The sequence below is a fragment of the Agelaius tricolor genome, unplaced genomic scaffold (genome assembly GCF_023055355.1).
Source record: "Agelaius tricolor isolate 1412-34295 unplaced genomic scaffold, bAgeTri1.0.p SCAF_9, whole genome shotgun sequence".
Classification (NCBI taxonomy): Eukaryota; Metazoa; Chordata; class Aves; order Passeriformes; family Icteridae; genus Agelaius; species Agelaius tricolor.
In genome coordinates this window covers 10,983,133-11,009,295 of record NW_027269269.1, presented here as the reverse complement: position 1 = coordinate 11,009,295, position 26,163 = coordinate 10,983,133, and the positions used below count along the sequence as shown (strand labels likewise).

Sequence of the window (26,163 nt, the reverse complement as noted above, 5' to 3'; positions counted from 1 at the left end):
AAAGGAGCGCTCTTTACTCAGTTTTTTGAGAGGTGGTCCTTTGGGGAATTCTGGTTCTTAAGCATATTGTATTTAAAATCTAAAAACTGCTTTTTCAGAGGGCAGCCAGGCATCCAATGCCCCAACTTCCCACAAAGATGGCAAGGTCTATTAGAGCTGGAGATTCTCTCTTGTGGCATCGTGACATGCTGGAGCTGGCTGGTAAATGGTGGCTCAGGGGTTTCCACTGCAGCAATCCTCCTCTGTGGTTTTGGTCTCTCATCGGTGTCAGCGAGGGTGATGGTAACTTTCTTCTCACACACTTCAAGCATGGCCTGCAGCGTAGGCGTTGGGTCAAGAGGCAGGCTGAGGATAGCAGCTTTGCACTTCTCATTGGCATTTTCTTTAGCAATCTCGGTGAGGATTTCCATCCTGGCTCCTTCATTCTGAACTTGCAATTCAACAGCTTTTCTCAACCTTTCCACAAAACTCAAAAAGGACTCAGATGGAGATTGTGTTATTTTCAAATAATTTTCAATTGGAATACTAGGACGGAGCCCAAAGAAAGCTTTCTCAGCTGCTCTAGCACCTTCTCTGAAAGCCCTTGTGGGAATGCTTTCTGCCTGGGTCACGGCGTTTTCCCAACCCCCCTGTCCACAGAGATGATCGAGGGATAACATATTACCATAAACATCACGAGCAGTAGCTTCATCAGCCCACAGAGCTGGTAAAATTGCTCTCAATCCTTTTTGCCATGCAACTTCCCACAAGAGATATTCAGAAGAGGATAACAGGCAGGAAAAAAGGTGTTTTATATCAGCAGGGGTTAAAATGTGAGCAAATAATGTAGCTTTAAGGAGCCCTCTAAAATATTCACTTGATCTCCCAAAATCTTTTTGGGCTTTGGCTAGTTCTTTAACAGAATCAACAGAAAGGGGGCTATAATTTGGCTGGAATGCCCCGTTTAAATCAGGGATATATGAGACAGGGGCAGCAGAAAAGGACTGTCCTGTTTCCGGGTTTGGTCTCCCAGCGACAGCGTCTCTTATCACACTGCCCTGAGGGCCGGAGGGCGGGCCGTGGGGGGGGCGGAGGGAGCCCGCGGCGGGCGGGCAGAGCTCTGAGGGGGCGGGGGCGGCCAGGGCCGGGGCGGGAGGGGCGGCCGGGGCCGGGGTGGGAGGAACCGGAGGAGGGGCCGGAGGAGGAGACGGGGGAAGGGCGGGAGGGCGGGTTTCGGGGGCGGGGTGCTCCGAGCAGAATGGGTTGTTGGGAGAGCGAAAGGGATTATGGGAAGGCGAGGAAACCACCATTGCCACGTGGTGTCCGCCATTATTGTCCTGAGAAGTTACCGGGCGCGTCTCAGGGGTACCAAGTCGGGCACTAAGGTTGTGAGACACGGTATTATAACTTGTGGAAGCAGGGGGGAGGGTGGGATTTCGGGAATTCAGGGCAGAAGTGTCCGGGTTGGAGACAGGGAACTTCGGGGGGGGAGCAGGGGTTTGTGCAGAGGCTGGGAGTGGGGGAAGGGGGGTGGGGGAGGGAGAACTGAACTCGGAGGGGGGTAGATCGGGTTTCTGGGGAACAGAGATATTGAAACTGTTGCCGGATGGCTGTTCTTGCATTTTTAAATTAAATTTTACAACATTTCTTATCTGCAGGGCTAAAAAAGCAAATTTTGACGGAGATATGTCTCCTGCTTTCCCTGCCTTCAATAATTCACTACCAATTTTGTCCCAAAAAGCCAAATCACTGAGATTTTCAGTGGACACGTCAGGGAAGTGAAGGAAAAGCCATCTGACGAACTGTTTAACATCTGTTTTTGAAAATCGGATTTTTTCACTCTTAAGAATGTTTAAGAGATGATAATAGACACCCTTGTGAGATACAGAAAGCCTAGCACCCATTTTGGCTCTGATTTTAAATTTGTATCTCAAATTTCAGCAACCCAGGTGGGGGGGGGAGGAGAAAAAAGCCTACAGCTGGCAGTCTGCCCACAATAGAGAGAAAAAAAAACTTCAGCCCTCCGCGGCGGGGCTGAGAACAAAGGGCAGGGAAACACCCCCTCCCAAAGAGGGGAAAAACAAGAGAAGGGTAAAACTTACCAATCCAACTGCAGGAGAGGGGAACGAAAAAGCCTGGGATGTTGATTTCCACCTAAAGCTGACTTCTTAGGGTACATAAGAAGCTCCCAGCTTCGTCCACAGGAGAGCAACTCACTAAAACGGAGTGTGTTCTTCCGAGGTAGCTTGCCGGCCAAAGGCTTATCGAACAGACTGAAAGTATGTCCGAGCCCCTTTCCGTGGGCTCCTGGAATGGTTCCAGAGCCCCACGGCTGGGCGCCAAGCTGTCCCAGTCTCTCTGCAAGCCTCTCAAGTCCCTGGGCCTTACCCGGGTCGGCAGAGAGTGGGGGGGGTGACCCCACCACGGCCGACTGCGGGGAGACACTCTCTGTGCCCCGAGGGTGCTGAGGGCACTCAGGCTGGTTGCCTTCGCTGCAGCAGAGACGACCGAGACGTCGGTGGAAGAGGAAAGGGGCCGACTCCCAGCAGGGGATATTCCAAGGTTTTATTAAGGAGTCCCGAGGGAGCTCCTATACCTCAGGGGGTCCTCCTGCCGAGAGCACTGGGGGACGTTCGGAGCTTACATTTAAAGGGGGGAGGAAACTAACATAGATAAAATCCTACTGACCAATAGGTATCTCTGGGGGATGGGTGCTGGGGGGACAGACATACAAAACAGCGTATGGGGCAGGACTTGGGGGGTTGACCCTTGGCCCCTGGCTAATCACTCGACAACTTGGACCGAAACTTCTAGGTAGGGGGCTGGGATGTCGAGGTGGCTGACAGAGAGCCAGGGTGGGGGTTTTGGAGATCTTATCCCGGGAAAGGGATAACACAAAAGGAGGGGGGGGGGTGCAGTCTGGGATAAACCATTTGGGAAAAACATGGGAATACAAAACCAACTACTTCAAGGTATTACAAAATATAAGAACGCACTACAACACCTGGGTACTTGGAACACCTTTTTGGAACACGTTTGGAACATCTGATGTCCTGATCATTGACCACCTTCAAAGTGGTTTCAGCAGGCATTGGCTGACTGATGAAACACAGATCACTAGTCCCCTAAAAAAGCTTATTTGTGCCTCTAGTTATTCAGTAGTAAAAATCAAGGATCCATTCAAAAAATTAGGCATCTTCTTTAATAATTATAATTTCCAATGTCCTGGCATGACATTTTTTAAGTGTAATTGTGGGATTACTGTACTGACAAACCAGAATCTTTCTAATTGTTTAAATTACTCCCCACTACCAATCAGAACAGAATATATACCCTATTAAGTTGACAATTACCATATATTTGAGCATTTTACAGTCCACTTAGTCTCCTGATAGAGTTCCCTGAATGATCTCCCCCTCTCATTTCTTCCTGTCTAGCAGATTGTTTTAAGAAGTGTTTAAACACCAGAGCAGGTGATAAAATATTTCTGGTAATCCTTTAAGGTGAATTATAAGCTTCTGGGAAGAAGGGTTGACTTTCATTTAAGGGATAAAATATGGCCAAGTTCAACAACCATGGAAAAGTAGCAGCCACCTGACAGCAAACAGCCAGAGACATGCTAAAGGGACTCGTGGATTTTTTCTAACTTTGTGGGATTCACTTGACTATATAAATATCATAGAGATGACTACATTTCAGCTTGTTCCCTTTTAAATGAATGTAAAGAATGGTGGCTCCCAGGGCTGGAGTAATCACGTTGTGAAAAAGGGCTTCTGAACCAAACCCTGTAAGTCTTGTTCCACGTGTTTATTTTTTTTTTTTTTTCCTTTTTGCTAACCATGTTAGGCTCTGGTGGCTAGCTTTGATGTAGATGCCTACTTCATTGACATCTAAAGTTAGATGACATAAATTCCATATGCATCCTAAAGGCAGTACCTCCTGGCTAGAGTTTCCAGTGATGAATAAGGACTTTTATAAAATTCTGGACACACATGACACTGAAGTTGTATTATGCAGCTTTATTTTAAGAGGCTAAATCAGATGAAAACAACACAGACACATGAGACAGGAACATAACTGATGCACGCTGATCCTGCTAATTCAAATGGAATGCTTTTCCCTTTTGAAGGGATGACTTTGTGCCAGTGGACTCTGTTCCAGGGCAGAAACTGTCTCATGTCACTCTCCTTTTACAGTGGACTGCGCATTGACTATCTTTTCCAAGTGGCAAGGAGTTGATGCAAATACCTTATCTTTTTTTTTTCCTAACATGACTTAAGTACACGTGCTCTTGTCACATGATCTTGTCTGACCCAGATCAAATTTCTACTGTTTGGTAATGCCATGATACCAATGAAGGTGGAATCAAGGTTGTTCTGTAAGGGCTTTTATGTCTCAGCAATGACATCTGCCATCTGGCTTGTCTCCTGTGCTGATCTGTGCTGGCAGACCCCATTTTGAGCAGTGAATAAACCTTATCAGGCGCAGACATATTTCTGTTCATTGATCCCAGTCACCTGTTTAAGTCTTTTTTGTGCTGTCTGGCATGTCTTTCAGCCCAAGGAGAGCTCCCTTCACATGATACATGAGGAAGGGGGCTAACATGTTCTGGCATCTTCTAGTGCTGAGACTGGCTCCATAATAAGCTTCATACTCTGAGATGGCTGCCACTTTGAAAGCTTTATTGACCTGATAAATGTTCCTAGCTCATGTTAAATGGGCTGTGAGTCTGATCCAGATGGCTTGTTGGATACGGCTCTGAGGTCAGAAGCTGCTGACACTTGAGCCAGCAATGTGCATAAGCTACAGCATCTGGGATCAAAAGCGTAATTCTCTTGCTAATCAAACCAGTTGTTCTCTTGCTAATCAAACCATCAGTTGCTGGTGGTTTTGCAACATGATTTTCTCACTTGATACGCTAACAAAAAGAGAAATATTTGTGTCTAATAACTTTGGATAATTGATGGAGGGAAGAGAAACTTTCAGAAGATGTTCTGCCTCTCTTTTTCATTTTCCTTTGCACTCAGAAAAGTGTCCATGTCAACATTGAGCATCCTATAAATGGATGGTGCCATTTCTCATCAATGCTGAAACAGATTTCCCAGAGTTATACACATTTTTAAATCAACTGGAAGATTCGTGTTCAGACAAAATAAGACATCACACTTAAAAATAAAATAAAGAATTTAAAATTGGGCCAGCACACCCAATGTTTTTGCTGACAGACATAATTTGTTTTGCTAGAAGGAGATATGTCAAAGCTTTGGTGAGGACAGCACAAATGTATTCAGTCAATAGGGTAGAAATTCTTAGCAAGTTCACTTTGATTTTGGTCACACCTTTCTTCCAGTACTCTAACGAAAAATCCATAGCTAGTAAGTGGTGCAACACAAAACAATATTTAAATCAAATAACGAACAACTTTTGAAAAGTACGGTTCTTATTCATAATTCTATGTTTGCACAACAGTTCCTTGTCTGAGAGAATCAGCTTTCCATGTGACTAGTGTGTCTACTCAGAACGCTTCATGTTTTAAGTATGAAAAAACTGACTAAACTGATTTGGTTGGGATGAGAGGGGTGGGGTAGTGGTCAAATTTCTTGGGAAAATTAGACAGCTGCCAAGACCAGTGTTTTTTTGGAAGTGCTGCTGAACAGCCTTTTTTTTAAAAACAGATCTTTACCACAGCTAAAGTGTCACTTTGACTCTGTACTGTCCACCTATGTACCAAATTTTCCAAGAGCCATGAGCCTTCCAAATGGTGATTCTAAACCTTGGGGGTGGGGGGGAGGGAAATCAGTACCTACTCAAGATACTTGACTCTTGAGTAAAAATTGATACAAGTTCCATAGAGATCATGGCACTTTTGCTGTGGGGAGGCAGAAGGCAAACCCCCCCTAGTAAGTGAGGACGAATGTGACCATGTTTGACTGCGGATCGGGCGTGACCAGGGAGAAAGTAGAGCCGGGGCGGGGTGCGTGTGTGCGGGTCTGTGTGCCCTACTCTCCCCGCGGACTGAGGGCGCTTCCCTTGGGTGGAGACACCGCGCAAGAGAACTCCTGGAGGCTGAGAGCCTTCGAGGGACCGGCATCCCGGGCTACCCTGCTGGCACCTTCAGGATTCTGAAGCCGGTCGGGTCGTACCGATTTCCTCGGAGCTAAATCCAGTTCCGTAATGAGGAAGAAATGGAGAAGAGGCCCGCGAGCCCCCGCCCCGCCGCCGCCGGAGGTGCCGCACGCGCCGTGGCCGCTGGGTGGCGCCGTCAGGAAGGAGAAGCGCGCGCGCGGTGGCGGCGGGGCCGGGCCCGGCTGTGGCGCCTCGGGCGGAGGGCGGCGGGCGCTGCTCCCGGCAGAGGAGCGCCGGGCTCTGCGTGGCTCCTGCCCGGCGCCCCGGCGTTCGCACAGGCTGGGGGGCTGAGAGCACGCCGCCCTGCAGACGACGTGGGGTGGGGGCGGGCGCGCCACCGCTAGTCCTGCCCGCCCCGCTGGTTCTGATACAAGGCGGCGCTGCCGCGGGTTGGGCAGTGCCCAGCGGGGTGGGAAGGTCATCGTCCTGCTCCTCTTGCCTGCCGTCTGTAGCACAGTCAGAGTCTCCCCGTCCCACAGAGACCATCCGGGGAAGACCCCGTCCCGCGGGCTTCCATCAGCTGGCAGCCCTGGTTCCCGTGGTGATGTTGCAGCCCCTCCTGAGCCCCTCGCCTCTGTGCCCCCGGCAGTGGGGACGGGCTGGCCCCAGGCACCGCTGGTGCCCCCAGACCCGGGGCAGCCTCTGGTATCCCAGCGGTGTGCTGGCGCCAGGGAGCTGCCAAGGGGATGAACCCGCCTGCTGCCAGTGATGCCCGGTGCCGGGGTGCCCAGGGCGGTGGAGGTGAGCTGTGTGGTGGTGCAGGATCGCTTTCCCTTCCGTGCCTGCTTTCATGCAGGGCTCCTGTCCAAGCACATCCGAAAGTGGGGCACCGCTCCTCCGGGCCAGCAGGGACAGGTGCCAGGCACTCTGGAGTAGTGGCAGCAGTTTGGGGCACTGCTGGTTTCATAGCTAGGCTTCGGAGAACATGAGAAGGGGTAATATCAATTGGAATTGCACAGTAATTAGAGGCTGAGGGAGGATCTGGCATGGAGGATAGTTTGGTCTAAGAGTAGGGATGGGTTGATGTGGCTGGAAGACTCCTGTTTGGGAAGTGGCCCTGGGTGCTGAGATATGGAGCAGTCTCAGCACTGTCTTTGTAGCCATCCTGGAGGGGCAGCGCTCTGGGCTCTGTGCTCTGGGGCCACCACTGAGCAGCAGCTGGTCAGTGGGATGGACCAAGGGCTGAGCTGAGGTGCTGTGTACCTCTGCCTCCCCTTTTCTCCCTTGACCCAGCATCTCCTTCCTTCCCTTTGACCTGCACAGGCCTCAGCTTCATCCTCCCTTGCCTTTGTGTGACCCTTTGTGTGCCTTTGTGTCCTGTCTTCTCCAGGACAACCAAGCTGAACCTTCTATCCCTTCCTGACCCTCCTTCCCTGTCCCTTTGCTAAACCTTCCCTTCCTGTCCTTTGCTGAACCTTCTCTAACATCTGATCTGCAAGTGGGGTCTCAGCAGAGCTGAGTAGAAGGGGAGAATCACCCCCATCCTTGACCTGCTCTCCAGGCTGCTGGGGATGCAGCCCCAGACATAGCTGGCATTGATCTATAGTGAGGACGATTCTAGATTGTAGGTCTAGGTTTTTATTTGTCCTATCCTTTTGCAAACATGACACTTCTTTGACTGATGTTTGAGAACCTCTGGTAGACATTAAGGACATTTGCTGAAACAGTAAGAAGGAGGTCTCATCACTGTTTTATTCTGTTGCCCAATGAATCTGGATGTCCTCTACCACTTTAGCAATTTTAGGATTCTGAGGCATGCTCTAATGTCATCTGGTTTGAATATTTGCAAGTCCTGTGGATTCCCTCTCTTTAAGGAAAAGGCAGAGGAAAGTCCATCTTAGAGCATTATTGCAGTGTAGCCTGGTTCAAGCTAAAATAGGTATGTGCACAGCATCAACATCTCAGCTGATATAAACAGACTTGGCCTGTTCAGTCATTAGGATGATACCAGTCTGTGCAAAATGTATGGGATAATTCAGTTCTGTGGCACGGGAAAGATTTTATGTTCTTCATGCTCCCAATGTGCTTTCAGCAACAAAGGACATTCCTTCATTAACTTTTGCTGTGTTTTAATACTCAGCTTTGCTGTTGGAGTGTGTGCCCTGAGGAGAGTATGGCTAGCAGAAGGAACCATCCAGCTGAAAAAAGTAAGTATTCTGTGAAAACTGGAACCAGTTTTCCTTACCTGATAGGAAATTCAAAAGTTATGGGATGTCCTTTCATTTCCAAACTGGAAAAAAAATAGTGGTTGAAAATGGAAATTTAATGTGAGTAAAGCTACCGCATTGGCTTGTTTGTTTCATATTTACAGTTTAGACAATATTTTTTGTGATGTAAAAATGTTTTTAAGCAATATTTGCAAACAACACTTGTCCATATTATAAAGGATTTTCCATTCTTTTTCTTCCAAGCAAGATTTAGACTTTTTAGGGAGTTGTCCCAAGACATTCTGGCTTATTAAAGCCCCAGCATTTTCAAAGGGGTGAAATGCTCCGTTAGTTTTTTAACCAAGTTACAAAAAAAAAAAAAAAAAAAACTAGTTAGTAAAAACTAACATTTTTACTTCTTATGATCTGCATTTCACTAATTTTGACCTCCTATGTATCTTATTCAGAGGATATTTTCAGCATTAGCTGTTTTAGTGGGGATTTTTATCTAGGTGTCATAGATGGGAAGTAAATGTAAAAGGTACTTCAGATGTAAAATAAACATTCATTTAAATCCTATGGTAGGAACAAATTTATATTTCATGTTTCTAAATTCAGAGTACTGTAATACCTAGATCTGGATGTCTGCTTTTGAAGGGAAATGATAAAAAACATTGTCCCTTGCAGTTAGATAGCAATATTGAGAACAGTCCATTCAGCAACAAATCAAAAGATTTATATTAAAAAGAAAAGTCATATTAATCTTGCCTCAGTTGCACCAATGTATGAAACTTATTTGAAATAGAAGATAGAAACAGTAACCTGCAAAAGATGGTGATTACACTTCAGCATAGCGAAGCGATGATAACATGGAGATAGAAAAGGAACTGTCTGTAACTTGGAACTATTTTTCCTTCTGCATTGAAACAGAAAACTCAGTATCTGCAGTCACTGACTGAAAGGATGGTCTTGTCTGATGTTACGTGTGTACGCTGCTTCACAGAATACATGGGGAGAGGTGCATGGCAGTATGCAAAAAGTCTTTGTCAGATATAGAGTGCTTTTCATCTTGGTTTTTTATCTTGTGTGGATTTTTGTGCAGTGGGCCTTTCATATATACGGCATGGAATGGTGTGTTTTACTGATAGTGCAGGCAAAGTAAATATCTAATGCAGTGTGCTAAATGATGTGGATATGTGGATATAAGCTATTTGTGAGTTTTGTGCTTTTTTTTAGGTATTCCTGAGTGCAGAAGAGCAAATAAAAATTGTAACTGGTAGCTAGATTTATTTGAACTCACTGTTTCATAGTAACAGGTACAGATAATAGGTTTAGGGTTGTTTTCCTTAGACACTCCCAAATTCAGGTAAGATAAAATATTTTCATGGTCTCTGTCGACCAGGACTTGGGAGCTTTAGGCTAAACTTTGACTTAAATGCTGCAACTAGGCAATAGGCTTTATGGGCATGACACAATCTTTTTTTTTCCATTTGTAAAATGGATTAAACCACTGAGACCAATGGCTGATCAGCCATAAGTGAGTCTGCCATGCATCCCCAAATGGATCAGATGACCTCTTGAGGTCTTTGGCAGTTTTATATTCTGCTTTTTTCCCCTGCCTTTTTCCATTTAAAATGCAGTGCATCTGATTGGTCATATCAATGGGCGTATCTTATCCTGTATATACTCAATTTCAACAGTGACATCTAGTGCCAGCAAGAGGCTCCCAGCATTATTACAGTACAAATAAACAAAAAATACAGCCTTGGTGTGAGTTGGTTATTACTGCTCAAAAGCAATACAGCAGATATTTTATATCTCCCCGGAAAAAGTTTTCACTGAGACAAAGAGAGAATTATCACTTCATGAATAAACAACTGTATAGACTTTTCAGACAAAAAAAGCAGAGATTGCAAAGGGCTTTCCAGGAATAGCATAATTCCTTTTGTTAAGTTGCTCTAAAGGACACTGTGTTCCTTGCCATTTTACCTCAAAAATATATTTCTCCATCTGTGGGGAAATTTGTTTTCCAACTTGGTGAAGTATGGTCGGGTTTTAGAGCTGTTATGAATCTTGTGCAGGAAACATGGGTTCTGATATATGACAGATGTAGTGCAGCTACTGTGATGAAAACCGTTCGAGGAACTCATATTTTTTCTTTCTCCTCTGCTGTGTTCAGAGAACCCTTCACTGTGTATCATCAGTCTGGAGTTACAGAGCTCCAAAGCTGAATGTCAGAAAACTCAGAAAACATCACTGGTTCCAGCTCATCCCTCATGTAACTCCATGGATTTGGATGAGATTATACCAGGAGTAAACTGAGCCCAGTGATCTTCACTGAGCCTGCTTGACTTCCTGAGATTCAGTATGAGGATTTGTAATGCTAAACTCTCAGTAGAGGCCAAAGAATTGCGTAAGTGGAGTGAAGGAGTTAGGAAGTGGGGAGGGGGAGGGAGGAAGAAAAAGTAAAAGAGGGAAGATAAAGCTGATTTTGGATGACTGTCAGCTCTGACTATATCCTCGCTCTTTATATTTCCTCTGCTTTTATTTGGTTTTCTTTTTGCGATTCTTTTATTAATTTAATTTTCATGGTTTGGTGATTTTAGCCAGCCTTTTCTCTGTGGTGCTTGTTCAGTTTTTTAGCACTGTCATTTGAACATCTTTTAACAGCTACACATATTAATCAAGTGTCAGAGACCCCCTGGGGGAAGTGATTCAGCCTTTTAGCAGCACTTGGGAAATATCCTTCACTCTGATTCCAAGGAGCTCTGCATATGCTTAGTAGCAGAAAGGAGCTCTGAAAAAGGGAACTTCGGTAGGTCTAATGCAGAGCAGGTGGAGACCTTGAGCTATGGATCTACTCGAAAAGAATAAACTCTCTCATTTAAAGGAGAAATGAGATTTATTCACAAACATTATTACTAATGTTTGTGAATATTGTTCTGCTGGGGTATTATTTCCCTGTTAAGTACATTACTGCAGTGCCCATATATAACAGTCATGGACTATGATTTGTACTTGATACACAGACCAGTCGTAAAGCTGAGCACCTATTTTGGGAAAGGCTCTCCTGGATGAAGATTATGTTCTTGAAGTGAAGAAGAGGGGAAAAAAAGAAAAGTAGGTTTGCAGTTCTTCTCTGAGTTTCTTTTATCATGAGCTCTTGGTGAAATTATCAGGAGCCAATAGGAAAAGTCAAATTAGAAATCAATTTGAGCTTCTCACTCTGCACGGATACTGCATTTAAGCTCTTGTTTGACTCAGAGTCAAGAATCTTGTGAAAGTATTTTCTAGGAAATACCTACAAAATCTGGGGAAAAAATCAAGAATGAAGACAGGACATTGAGGGGAAGATATGAATGAAATGGCATGGATACTGGAAAAAAAAATCTTCGCAAAAGTGAAAGCCATCAAAAGGCATCGGATATGATGAAGTGTATGCCGGGATATGGACCAAAACTTGCCAAAATTGATCCCCATGAAAATCCTGGAAACAAAAAAGAAGGACTTAAAAACACTCTAGAATGGAGATAAAATCAAAGGGAATCCAACTGAAGGGAAAGGAAAATTGAGAAATACAGTGACTACAAGAAAGTGGTCTGGAAAGAAATGAGGTGCAGTACAAAGGTCCAAACCAGGCCAAAACTGCCCTCTTTTTCAGGAAGGGAAATGAAATCTTGCGATTTAAATGGAGATAAGCTGGACAAGCTTTGGTGCATGTCCCTGCACTTGATGGCATGCCATTGCTTTTGACGCCTTTCACTTTAACTCAGATTTTTCTTTGGTTTTTTTTTTTTTTTTTTTTCTTCTTTATTTTTAAAGTATCCATGCCATATTGCTCATGTCTTCCCCTCCAAGTTGTGTCTTTGCAACCCCTGTGAGATTAGTTCTGGCCTCTTTTGGTCCTTTGCACTGCACCTCATTTCTTCCCAGACCACTTTCTTGTAGTCACTAAATCTCCAGATTTTCTGTTTTTTTCATTTTTTTTCAATTGCGTTTCATTTGATCATATCTCCTTTCCAGAGTCTTTCTTTTCTGTTTCACAAGATGCCCTGTCCCTTCCTGAAAGGGAATGAAATTTCCTTTTGGGAAGGGAAACGAAATCTTGCGATTTCAATGGGGAAAAATCAAGGAGGAAGACAGAACTTTGAGGGGAAGATACGAGGGATGTGGCATGGATACTTAAAAAAAAATAACAATTCACTGTATTGAAAGGTATCAAAATGCATGAGATGCTGTGAAGTGCATGCAGGGACGTGGACCAAAGATTGCCAAAATTTATCCCCATTGAAATTGTGGGAACTGTAAGGAAGGACTTGCAAACACTCTGGAGTGGAGATACAGTCAAAGGATATGCAATTGGTGGAATAAAGAAAGAAAATTTGGCAATTTAGTGACTACCAGAAAACAGATCAAGATAACATGCAATGCAGTGCAAAGGGCCAGAACATGCCAAAAGTAATCTTACAGAGGCTGCAAATTCAGGACAAAAAATCAAGGAGGGAGACAAAACTTGGAGGGGAAGATATGAGGGACATGGCATGGATACTTAAAAAAAACATAAAAAGAAATATCACTGCCAAATTGAAAGGCATGGGATGCCAGTTCAGGGACGTGGACCAAAGCTTGCCTAATTGATCCCCATTGACACTCAAGGTTTCATTTCTCTTTCTGGTTTTAATATCCTGGCCATATCCTGTCAATATTTTGTCTTCCTTCTTGATTTTTGCCCCTGATTTTGCAACATCTGTGAGGTTCATTTTGGCTTCTTTTGGACTCGTTCCTTCAATTCATTTTATCCAGGTCATTTTCATTTTAGTCACTTAATTTTCAAATTTTCTTTTTTTTTTTTTTCAAGCGCATTTCTTTTGCTCATATCTCTTTTTCAGAGTTTTTGTAACACCTTATTTTCTGTATTCTGGATTTAAATGGGGATCAATTTTGGCAAGCTTTGGTCTATTTGGTCTATGTTTCAATTTTGTGAATGCTTTTTTTTTTTTTTTTTTGCCTAGTATCTATTTTACATCTCTCATACCTTCCTCTCAATGTTCTGTCTTCCTGCTTGATTTTTTCCCTTACTTTTCCAGCATCTGTGAGGTAAGTTTTGGCATGTTTTGGTCCTTTTCACTGTAGCTCATTTCTTCCTAGACCATTTTCTTGTAGCCACTAAATTTGCTTTTTTTTTTTTTTTAATTTTTTTTAAACTTTGTTTTGGTCATATCTCTTTTTCTGAGTGTTTCCAAGTCTTTCTTTTCTGTTTTCAAGATTTCATTTCCTTTACTGAAGGAAGGAATGATCACTTTACCTCTTGAAATCATTATTTGGAAGAGAAATGTTTTACAAGATGAAATGTTCATGTTTTCTTTTCTACCGTGAACTTTCAGTATATCAGGACAAAATATGAATGCTTTTTTTCATTATGTATTGCTTTCTGTAACTTTAGGGAGATTGTAGTGGTAGTTCAAGCTGTGCTCTCAGTAAGGTTAAATGGCAAGCAGAGTTATCTGTGAAAGATTCTCTTTCTGTTTTGAAGTCCTGAGGCTAAACACATTTGTGGAAATAGTAGTTAACACTATGCAGGGAGATTTGATGTGCAGTTCCCAGTGCAGCAAAGTTTCCGTGTTTAAACAGGTTTCCTCCAGGTGAGAATCTGTTTCCTCCCAGAGGAGGCAGTTTCTGTAACAAAACAAAGGTAGTTTTTCTCCTAACAAAACAAATTATTATGATGGTGAGTGTAGATAGGAAGTGGTGAATATGTCATTTTTGACAGTACAGGCATTACCTGAATGGTTTTTTTATAAGCAGGTTCAGCAATGCTAAAAGTAAAATAAAAAATCTTGCTAGCATTGCTGTATTGATTGAAGACACAAAATATTCTGGTTTAGCTGATGCTTGGATTCATCCTATGTTTAGTCTTTATTCTCTCTGGCTCTATATATGTGAAAATGCATTCTTGTTAAAATTAAAACCAAGTTATTGATCTGTCAAGCTGCTTCTAAAGACTCATCCTCTGTCAAGAGCTGTGTTGTGCAACATGTAGCCCAAAGTAGCCAATTTACAAAAGATAGATACTTTAGGAGCAAAGTTGTCATCACAACTTTAACTCCATATCCACCTTTTCCATGCACACATTATGAATGAAGGCATGAAGGGATTGTCAAGGGAAATTAAACTGAGCATCCTAATTTCTGGGATTCACAGTTTAGTCTAAGCATTGGTTTTGCTGGGTTTTAATTACTGCTTTGTATTCAGAATTCTTGTTCTGTATTTGGACTTTTAGATTATTTTGGGATCTTACAGATGAAGGACATGCATAATATACAAGAAGAAAAAAAGAAAATATTCCTAAGACTTTTGTTGGAATTTTCATAGAACTCCAGATATAGCATTGTGTTAAATCTCACTTTCAGCAGTACTTCCTGTGAAGAGAGGGATCTTCGATACCTTTATTCTAGATACTGTCAGTGGTTTCAATTTCATGGCAGTTTTACCTTGGGATAGCACCACAGAGCTAAATGGCACTATTTCTAATGCACAGCAGCTTAAGTAAAGCAAATCCAGATAAGCCTGTTCTTTAAGAAATGTATCAGACTTTCCTTCCTTTTTTCTTGTGTAAACAAAGTGAAATAAATACAAGGATCTTTAACTCAGGTCAGTCACTGGAGCACTTATGGCTACCTTAGTCCAACAAGGAACCATCTTCCTTAGATCTCACTTATGGGTACAGCTAATGTGGAAGAAGAAGTGATGTTGGATGTCTGACTTGTTTTGTCAGAGCAGAAACCACTCCCTAATAATTTACAATAATATCTTCAGTGAGGAAGCATTGGGTAGATGGATGTTTCTTTCCTGTGTTAGCATCAGTAAAGCATTTTCACCAAGACTGTTGTGGAGAAAGCTTGTGCTGCCTGCCATCCCCAGGGACCTGCAAGCCCACCTTCCCTCCATGCATTCAGCTGACTTTCCCAGTCTGTTCCTGACTGTGCAATTTCAGCAGAGCCTCCCTGTCAGGCTGCAGCACTGCTGCAAGTACGCAGGAAATTTGGTATAATGTCCAAATACACACTGTTACATGCTGGAAGCAAATTGATGAAATGTTTCATTTTAGTCCAATGTTCAAGGCTCCAGTGTGTAGGAGAGAAATTGCCATAGTCTGCACTGATTCATCTGGATCTGAGCTTTGAACTTCAGGCCAGATGTTGGTACTAGCTGATACAAGTGATATGGAGCAAAAGCTGCTGGAATGCAAGAGTCTGAGCATGAATTGCAAATTGAAGACATACCAATGAATGGTTTCAGCAATAACTTTTGACTACAGATTCATGGGGTCCATCTGTGCTAGAAAGTGATCAGCTGCTGACTGCTGTTTTTAACAAGAGTGCAACAACATCAGGAAACTCTCCAGGGCAGGATTAAAATTGAGGCAATGGGAGGAAGCTTTCCCTGCTGTTGCCCTGAATCACCTTTTCTGTGGATAAGGGCCTTTACTGCTGTGGTGCCTTGCCAAAGGCACCTATTGTGAAAAAGAAGGATACTCAGGGTAAAGCAGATGAGAGCTTGCACAAAGGACAAAGAATCACCAAACAGAAGCAGGGCTGTGTTCTGAAATGACCCCTTGGGGGAAACTGGTCAAAGCCAGATTCCTGAGCAAATCTGAAAAGCTGCTGCCTCTCTCTGCAGGGATGAATGTTTGGGACAATCTGTGGAGTAAACAGCTGTGACAGGAGGAGAGGAAGAAGCACAAGCTGGAGAATATAGGGGCAGCAGTTGTCAGTTGAGTGGATGATTCTGATAAACTGAGTCTTATAAACATTTTGAGCATAATTCTGTACCTGCTTCTGGTCTGTGAATCTTCCATCCCTGTGGCAAATCTCTTCCATACATCCTGTGCAGTTCCTACGGACTTTGAGAATGAGTTTGGAATAATCAATCAGATCCTAAAATGTACCAAATTCACAGTGCAGGTAGCACACCTGTTTTAAGAAAGGTCCATGCAGTGTTGCTGGCTGTGTGTTATTGTTGGGAGATGTGTAAATGAATTTTAAGTGGTAACAAAGTTATTCATAGCCTGATAACTAAAAGAGATGAGAAAGACCTATTAGTATGAATTTTACTGTCTTAAGCACAGAAGGTTTCCCACCACCTTGAGGAAAACATTTGAATTGATTTAAAATAATTAAATGACTTATCCAAGTATGGGGAGGAGTGGGAGCAAAGCCAAGAAAGCTTCACTGGCTAATTTTGAAGCATATGGCACAATTAATAATAGCCTGAAACTGCAAAATTAGAGCTGGATATTGGGAATTTTGGATATTGTGCATTGATTCAAAGTGAACAGCACTTGAACACCACAGTGACGGGTACATAGAAGGATCTAATAATGCATACGTTCAGGAGATATAAAAGTGTAGAAGTCTGCTGATGCATAGGGAAATACGTGAAATTCAGCTATTACTTTTATTGAATATGAGCACTTCACTAGAAAGGCTTCATTACTTAGCAAGAACTGACATGGAGACCCCTTATATTCTTAGTGGCTGTGAGCTTTTTCCATATGATTGAGACATGTAATGTTAAAGCAACAGATCTCTTCAGACTCTTGACTGAAGAACTGTGGCCTCCAGGTCATAAATTTTATAATTTCATAGCTTATTTAAAAACTTCCATTCCTCTCTTCCCCCAGCAAAGTTTGCTAGGGGTTGAAGTGGGCCATTTACCCTCTTTGATAAAAGGGATCTTGAATGATCAGTTTTTCTTGGCATGCGTGTTTTATGTTGTTCATATTGGGATTCTGGACAGAGCGCATGCAAAAGAACTCTGTTCCCTTAGTCTTAATAGACCATCCTTTCAAGATCAGTGTACACTCATTTTTGGTGTCACTTAGCATCTTTTCTGACCTCATTCTGCAAATTGTTACCTGTGAGTGCTCTTGCTAACTTCAGGGGAAGCAGTTTCATCAGTATGACTATGTATGCTTGAATAAAAATTTGAGGGAGGGGAGCTTTCCTTTGTTCTCCTTTATAAATGCCACTATAAAGGTTAAAGCTCTTGCTTTAACCAAAGAATGAAATGTAAGTTAATATATGACATTAAAAGATCACAAAATTGGGTGGCTGTGTGGGAAAATGCCGTGTTTGAGGTTGATATACATTATGCCCAAATTCTCCCTCTCTTGTAGTGTCTTGTAAGGTTTATGGTCAGAGAAAGCACAGGAATTGGAGCTGATCTGGTCCCATTATACAGGGTTCATAAGCTTGCACAGACAATCTGAAGTCAAGTCAGAGGGGCAAGAGCTGGCTATTCTGTCTGGTTTGTTTTGACAACATCTTTCGCAGATAACCCACTACTAGCATCATGTACCATTTTTATTTTCAGTGTGATCAGGCATACCTTTACCCAGAAGAAGATTGCTATATAGCTTTTTAAAAGCAGTTTTTGATGTTTTTATTTGCTAGCCCTACTGTTTCCCTGGTTTGTTTTAGTGGCTCAGGTACAGGCTATGGTACCTGCTCTAGGATGGTTCCTGCATCTAGGAAATGCATTTATTGGTTTTATTTTCATAGCACAAATGGAAAGTCTGGAAATAATTTTCTATCTATAAAGGGTATCTCGAGGTTCCTGACACAAGTTAATCCTTGTTGTGATGGGGGAATGAACATTTCTCTGAAGTGCTTAACTGTCTGACATTGGACACAACTGGAGTGGAGAAGTGGAATAAGCAAGAGAGTGGAGAAGAAAGGAATAAGCAAGTGTTTTTTCAATCATGCAGTGAAATGCTTTCCCCTCTGAACAAGACAAAATAGGAACCTGTGTTTTCCTCCCTCCTTCCTAATGTGGCATAGCTAAAAGTTACCCTCTATTGAGAGCTGTGTCTGAGTGTCACTGTCAAGCCCCAAGGAAACAAATTCAGAGAAAACAATCGGCCTTCATGCCTCTGGCTTGTAATGTTAATTGCCTGATTTAATGCAACTTAAGTTAAGAATTTCAACTAGAGACAGTTCAGCTACCCTCAGTCTCTGTCTTAGATTCCTATTTCTTTCCTGAAATAAAGTGTCATCTATAACTTTGAAAGTTTTGGATTTGTCACTTTGTAGTAGATCAAACAAAGTAAGATTTAAATGCAGAATTTTTAATATATGTGTCTTCTTATGCCTTATTAATGCAATCAGTCAGCTTAGGAAAAATATGCCAAAGATAACAAACTTGCTGAGTGCACTCTTTCTTCCTCCTTCAAAAAATATAGGTTATGCTTATGAAGATTAACTGCTTACTTTGGAAAGTGGAGTGATCTATTTTTATGCAGGTGATGTAAAATTTGGACAGCAACTATTTGTGCCTTTTATGTCCTTCAGGACCTAATTCTGTCAGGTTCAGAGCAATATGGCCCACAAAGCCGTAGCCTGGTACAGGCAGAGCCCAGGATGTCAGGGCGCAAATCTAGGTAGGAGCAGGCTCAGAACGAGCTTTGGCTGGTCTGTAGCTTCAGGGCACATTGCACATGGGCACGTGGCCTTCACAAACCTCTTCTTGCCCAACACACAGGCAGGAGGGTTGCAAGGACAGCTGACAAATCCCACAAGCAGCACAAAATTCCCACTTGGGGGTGATACCTGGTGATGAGGAGGAGAACACATCTCCAACTCTACCCTGGCTCTCTTCTCTCCTGCTGCTGTTTTGTCAGGTGAGTCAGATCAGTCATATGGTAAATAATAAATAACTAGATTTCTTTTTTATTCTATTGGATATTTTTAACCTTTGCACAGAAGATAAGGAAGACTTGATTATGAATCTTCATAACTGAGTGTGTTGAGGATTTTCAGAATGGAGCCCACAGTAAAATATTTCCTCTCTCTGGTTGCATTGCTGCATGATATGGTTCTTACCAGCACAGGGTTATTGTGGTTAATAGGCTCATAGGTAAGAGGGGTAAATACAAATACTGCTTCAGTTCATTTGGTTACTTCTACAACTAGTCCTTGCTGGAGTGGTATTTTCAATGTCTGCTAACCCAGACCTACATTACAAGCACAGAAGAAATGATGACCTGATTTAATGTATTTGCCATGTAGTAGCTTAAAACACATGCATCCTAAAATTATTTATTAATTGGATTTACATGCTGAATATCTAAGCCTTGTTTGCAGTAGGAGGTGTGAGGATTTGCAATTTGCAAAACTTGTAGGTGGTGATTAGTCTGTTAAATCCTATTCAAAACTGGCCTGGCTTATTTCTCAGCTGTGAGAGTGATCTTTAGGCAAATGTCATATGTTCACCATATGAACACTTTGCAGGTCAGTGACTGTACATTCAAAAGTATTTTACTTAGCAATAAAATCTTCATCACAGTTTCATTATCATAAACACGTGGTGACAAAAGTAGTTCAGAGCTTTGCACACCATGTGTTGGCTTTATATTAATTTTTACTTACAATTCTTCTGGGGTTACCTACAATGACTCAAGGTCTTGCACTAATTGAACAGGAGGAAAGAATAAAACTAATGGACCGCAAAGGTCAGTAATGTGGCTTATGACTCATATAATAATTTATTGTAAATACATGAGAGTGGCTGTACATGTGTAGTCAGATGGCAGCCTATAAAGGTCTGGCACCTGGGGTCTGCTGCTTATTTTCATCTAGAAAACCCCCCTCTTAGCAGTGCTTTGGTCATTCATGATACATTTAATTTCATCTGCTTTGCTCATATATTGCATCTTTTGTTATTTTTGGTCTTTTTGCTTCTGGTGTTGTTAAAGAAAATGAGCAAAAGTTCTTCTAAAACAGTTCTGTGTTCCTAGTAGTGAATGCTTAAATTAGAAGAAACTGAGCAATAGTGGTGCATTTTTTTCTCAAAAATCTGTCCTGACTTCCAATTCAAATTTGCTGGATGCTTTTGGAAGTGTTACGTGTCTGGAAATACTTGTGTTGGACTGGTGTGGATTTCAAGGGTCTGACCTCTGTGGCATACAAGAGTCTTTGTAGCCCTTGGGTCCCATCATCACAGGCTTGCTGCAGGTTGCATGAGGCTTGCTGTAAATATTCTGTAGAGTGGTTTGGCGTATTAGCAGAACCACTGTGATTTCCAGATTTTGATGAAGCAGAGAAATACACACAGGGGAGAGAGAGACATTATAAAATGTCCCAGCTGTGGAAAATGCATTTCTTGTTGTTTTCCATTTTTTCAGACAGTGATTTTTTTCGACAGTGGTCGAGTTATAAGACAGAAATCTCTAGAAAAGTAGACGCAAATATTAAAAGATGCTTTGTGGTTTGGGTTTTTTAAATACTGTTCCGTAATTTCCCAACAAATGGTCTAAGGGCTTCTCTTGAAAACACAGGAAAAAAAATTATTTTCAAAGCTTAATAATTTGAACTGGCAGGGATATCAGATTGGCAGAAGAGAAATCTGGACCTGGTACCTTTCCTAGGTCTGTAAGCAATAATTGACTAATGCCAGCTGTGGCAGCAATTTTTGTCCACTGGAATGAGACCAGTCATTAGATACTAATGCCTTCTAGTCACTAATGAACTCTTCGAGATTTGAACCAATGATTTACAGGTTAATGATCTCAAATCTTATTACCAGTGTGCATGGAAATAATTGAGAATTGTGGAGCAAGAGAGACTGAACTGCTTAGTAACACTCCTTAAAACAATAAGAAACATTTTTCTTATAAATGGCTTGCTTTTGAAATGTTCTAAAGTGATTGTACAAACTTCATATCATAATTATACCCTTGATTTCCTGAGTACCAGAAGAATTGTTGTTTACCAAGTGCCCAAAAGTGTAATCTGGGGTCAATAAATGAACAGAACCAAGATCAACTAAGCCATGCTTATTTTTGAGTCCCTAACCAGGCATCCTGAAAGTTCCTTTTCAACATCCAGTGTACCTGTGGAACCAATAATTCCAGTGTGACTTGTCCTCCTATGAAATTCTGTCTGGTAGAAAATTTAGGCTCATATCTCTGATTTAACCCCTATTCACAGTGTGAGCCATGGCTGAATAAAATTTTTTCCTTTGAGGTGATGGATAGAGCAATATATCTCAAACTCATTCCACTGTACCTGTATGGCTTTGCTTGTTCTTACAATGAATGGCTTCCATATCCTGGGTCTCTAGTTCCTGTACCTGAAAGCTATGAAAGATGGCATTTGGGTGAGATGGGGCTCTAGCCTTACATGTTAAGGTAAGACCCTTACTGCCACTAGGACGTTCTGAGTTGTATAAATTTTTAAATCATATCTACAGAATGTGAATGAGAGCATGTGTGTGTAAGGCATTGGAATTAGAAGTAAAGTAGTATTTAAAGTAACGGTGTATACATGGTAGGTCAAAAAGACTGAGAAAAGGAAGATAAAGTAGAGGAATGATGTAAATAAAATTACAAGTGTTGGAAGTAGTGATAATTGTTCCATGACCTCAGACCTCATCACAGATACAAAGCTGGTGCAAAACAGCTCACACTGGATACGAGCTTTTTTCATCAAGAGAGGCTGCAAAGGCTTCAATGTTCATGCATTTCATCACTACTCATGATGAATCCAGAAGACTGGATAAGAACTTTCCAGCTGGTATCCCTCACCGTCTATGTCATCATAAGGCATCCAGGACAAGGTACTAGAATACACGAACATCTCAGTTCTTATAACCATAGAGGAATGAGAGAATTTTGAGAGAATGGGTGTGCGTGAGGCAAATCTGTTTCTTCAAAAATAAAAGTCTACTTCCCTATCTGGGTGGTCTTGCCTTGAGTTTTGCTTCTTTGATTGCTGTATAGGAACACTTCTGAGCTATCTGAGCCTGCTCCAGTCCTTGCTATAGCTGTCTTTACAAACCCCATGTTGTTATCCCACTCCTGGAGATACCTGATAATTGGCTGGACTTTATAAAAAGAATCTGCATCAGAACAGACAATTCTGGCATAGCCATAATCATGAGGTTTTTCTCTTCTAAAATGCTGTGAAATAGTTTGGCACTGGATAATGGAGGATAATACAGGACAAGATTATTGACCTACTCTGAGGAAAGTTACATGGTGAAGTGAACTAATTTCAAACCCAAGCTAATCCTGCACTGCTGCCAGTTGTGGAATGACCTTGTCAAGGTATTTTATTAGCTTAATTCTTGCCTCATAACACACCACTTTGACCAGTTTTTTTGACACTTTGTATAGACAAGAAATAAATTAAAGCTTTAGAGATAAACCATATATACAGCCTTTTTGTATTTTGTACAAACGCAGACCTAACATTAGGAAAGGGACTGCTAAATTATGGTACTGAAGTTTTATGAAATGTAATTATAGGTCCAAAGATATTTTGTATGGAAGGAAAAAGCTTACTGTACACTATTAAAGTGTTTTATGTCCAGAGATGACTGACACAATGCATTATGGGGCTAGAATAAGCATAATTGTCCAGGAAGAAATAATTGAAAATAGTCCTTTAGATGTCAAAATAAAGCTATACATCATGTGAGACTGTCAGCAGTTATTACATATCTTTGGTTGTAGAGACAGGCTTCCTTGTGGGCTCATAATTTATGCTTCAAACAAAAATAACATTATTTAGGGCTTCTGCTTCAGCATGTCCATGTGGGCACTGCTGGACTGGTTGAGTTTCAAGTGGCCACACATTTTGCCATTACCCTGCTGGAGTAACTGGGGTCTGTGAACCATAGGGAGGCAGGACACCCCATAAGTCCCCTCATCTACTGACCTTGGTTGTTCCCAGTGCCTCAGCAGGGTGGGAGCATGGGGAAGACGTGCTAGTGCCTACAGCAGCGTGAGCTCCTATGTGCTGGCTGCAGCCCCAGCAGAGCTGGAGGGCACGGCCTTCACGATCCACAAAGATCATGTGCAGCTGCTCTGCAGTGTTGCAGCCTGAGTAGCTGCTAGTAAAGTCCAGGGTAAGGAAGAAAAAAGGGCCTTTGCATGGTATCCACAGATGTTTTATTCAGCCGCCTGGTAAGATGTTCAGGTCCCAGGCACACACACATGGGAGGTCCAGGTTTCTGTCTTCCTGAGTTGCAGGGAGCGAGCCTGGTCTGGGAGCAGCACAAAGATGAGGGCCAATCAGGGAATAGGGAGGGAGTGCCTCAGGGACGTAGGAACACATATAGGAACAGAGGAAGGAGTCAATGGGGTCTTAAACAGCTTTTTGGGGGAAGATTCTTCTGTCCCCCTAACCTAGGGGATGCCCCCCAGGGTCTCCACATTGCAGGATGGGAAAAATACTCTGAACACGAGAAATCACAGCTCTGGCTTTGGTCTTGGGATGGAGGGGCAGGGTCATCAGTAAACATTTTTAATTAATATTGTCTCTTAACTAAAATCCATAAATATGTGACTATCTTGAATTTTTTTGAAAGCTGAGAGTCTTTGAATGAGTGTTTTCATGCATTTTACATACAGGTGATGTTAATTAGTTCAGTCAGCTTGTTGTAAACTAGCAAAGTTTATTTTGTTTGTGAATAACAACAATGTATCACACAGAAACGCCCCGAGAGTTAATTAACTTTGGGTAACCAATTTGATATTCCTTAGATAAAAGCTCTGTACAAGCTGAATGCTCTTGCTGTTCAGGAAAGGCTGTAGAACCTTTGTTCATGTGCAGCAGTAACTTCATAAGAAAGCCCAGTAGAGCTCATTGAACTTACTTCAGCAGCAGTGGCATGCACTAAACACGAGCCAGCCCTCCCTTCTTCTGTGTTACCAGTGATTAATACATGTTTAGCACCATTGCAGTGAAGAAAAATCACAGTAATTTTGTTTGTAAGTGTACGACTGTATAGTTAAAATACAAAAAAAGTTTATTGAAACTATATTCTATATCTGTATATGAAGGCTGCTGTGAAAAGTGTATTCCACTCTAAAATGGAAATCACGTATAGACTGTAAGATGAATATTGCCGGGCTGTAGTTTTTCAGCCAGAATAATAATTATTCTTTCAGTGAGGATCTTGAATAGACAGGGAGGAGAAGGAGATGGAGGCTAGCAGTGGAAGAGGGCTGTAGTTTGCTGGAAATGATTTTTAAGAACTGGTTCATCATCTGCTGAGGATTTTCATAGCTTGTTCCGCTGAGTGAGGTAGAGTCACACAAACCTTTCTGTATATGTGTGTTTACTTACATAAATACAAACATAAGATGCAGTCTCTAACATCCATGCTTTACATCAGAATGATACCAATTAAACAGAAGGGAGGCCTGTCCATGCTTACTTAAATGTCCAAGAAGTAATGATAGGAGTTTTGAAAACATCTGGATGAAGGGAATAATAATATAAGCATGAACACATGAAGTTGTTTATTGGAAATTACTTGATCAGGTCATGAAGTGTGAGAAGTGTGTTAATAACCTGAGGAGCACTCCAAGGGCAAGACTGGTAATGGTGACAACCAGGGAATAAATGTCCTCTGGATAAAGCAACCTAGCGGGACACACACTACCCAACTGTGAGTCTGGAAATCTGCTGGAACAGATTTTCATGCATTTGTTTTGATTGAAATGGGTAGAATAATTAATATAACATGAATCAAAACCAGAAGGTATCTGGGGAAAGTTATTCCAAAACCTTGCAATTCCTAATCCTAAAGGAAAGAAGATAAAGAAGCCTCTCACCAATCAATTTTGTATCTGCGAAGAAAAACAGCTCTGTATTAGAACTTCTTAAGGATCCAAGAGTCAAAGAACCTCACATAAATTTGCAACAAATATTTCTGATTATAAATATGGCCATTGTTATGGTCAAAATAAGAGAATGGTGTAAAATACAATTCAGATAGAAAGGAGTATAAGAAAAATGTCTATATAGCTATTAGAACAACAATCTGACAGGGACCTCAAGCATTTTGGAAGAAGGGCTTAAAACTGGAATGAATCTGCTTCAGACAACAGATATAGCTTAAAATCACAAAAAGGGAATTTTATGAAGACCAATCTGAAGAATATGTTTTAGGGAATAAAGCTCCAGTATGGTTTAGGGGAAAAGTAGTAATTCCACAATGCTGTGCAAAAAAATTTGGTGGCGGTACCCGATCATAAAGTGGAGATGGGTCAACAATGTAATGTTAACTTAGAAAACACTTATATCTCTCCTGAATGCATTGGCAGCCATGTCCTAGGTGAAACATGATGTTAGCTAATTTAGTTTACCTCACATTTACAAAATCTGTGTTGGAGGAATGTTTTGGATGTTATATTTTAAGAAAATGCAGAATAACTTAAAAGATGCTCAACAGGGAGAAATGTGGCCTATGAAAAAAGCTGGAGGAATAATTTTTTCTATAAAAGAGAGGAAAAAGTGGATAACAGGACTGGAGTTTTCAATCATAATGGAGGTGTAAGGGCACTGGTGATCAATGGTTCTCCATGTCTGTGGAGAGAAGGATGAGAAGAAATCAGGTTAATTTGTAGCAAGGGAGATTTAGGTTAGATATCAGGAGAAACTTTCTAACTATAAAGATATTTAAGCTCTGGAACAGATTGCCTTGGGAGTCTGTGTGGTCCCACTTCCAGTTTTAAAGAAAGACCTAGTTTCTCAGAGGTGGTCTAAGGCTGGCTGAGCTTGTCTGAAAGCTCCTCATCAGGAGGAGCTGATGACCACTTACACCTCCCCCCTTTCCCCTAGGACTGTCATATATATTATGCCAAAAATGTAATATAGAATGAGTAAACTCTTCCATAAAAGTTGATGGGTTTAAATGTTATTAGTCACTATGTTCAAAAGAGCCTGTGAAAAACCTTACACTTGTGGCCTTCACAGAATCAGGAAAGACTCATGCAGTAGTCCTGGGAGTTTGGGAAGTCTGAATCTGAGCAGCTCCCTGCATATAGTTATGTTACACCGAGTTGGGTCTCTTCATGCTACCTTTGTAGAAATTAAAATGCAGGAAAGAGATTAAAATG

General features: G+C 41.9%; 1 long non-coding RNA gene across 1 annotated transcript; it reads left to right on the top strand.

Annotated features, from left to right (window-relative positions):
• The first annotated feature begins 1,320 nt into the window (after window positions 1–1,320).
• LOC139592668 (uncharacterized) lies at window positions 1,321–1,882 on the top strand. Its single transcript, XR_011680088.1, has 2 exons — window positions 1,321–1,364; window positions 1,638–1,882. It is a non-coding gene; the product is annotated as an uncharacterized lncRNA (long non-coding RNA).
• The last annotated feature ends 24,281 nt before the right edge of the window (window positions 1,883–26,163 follow it).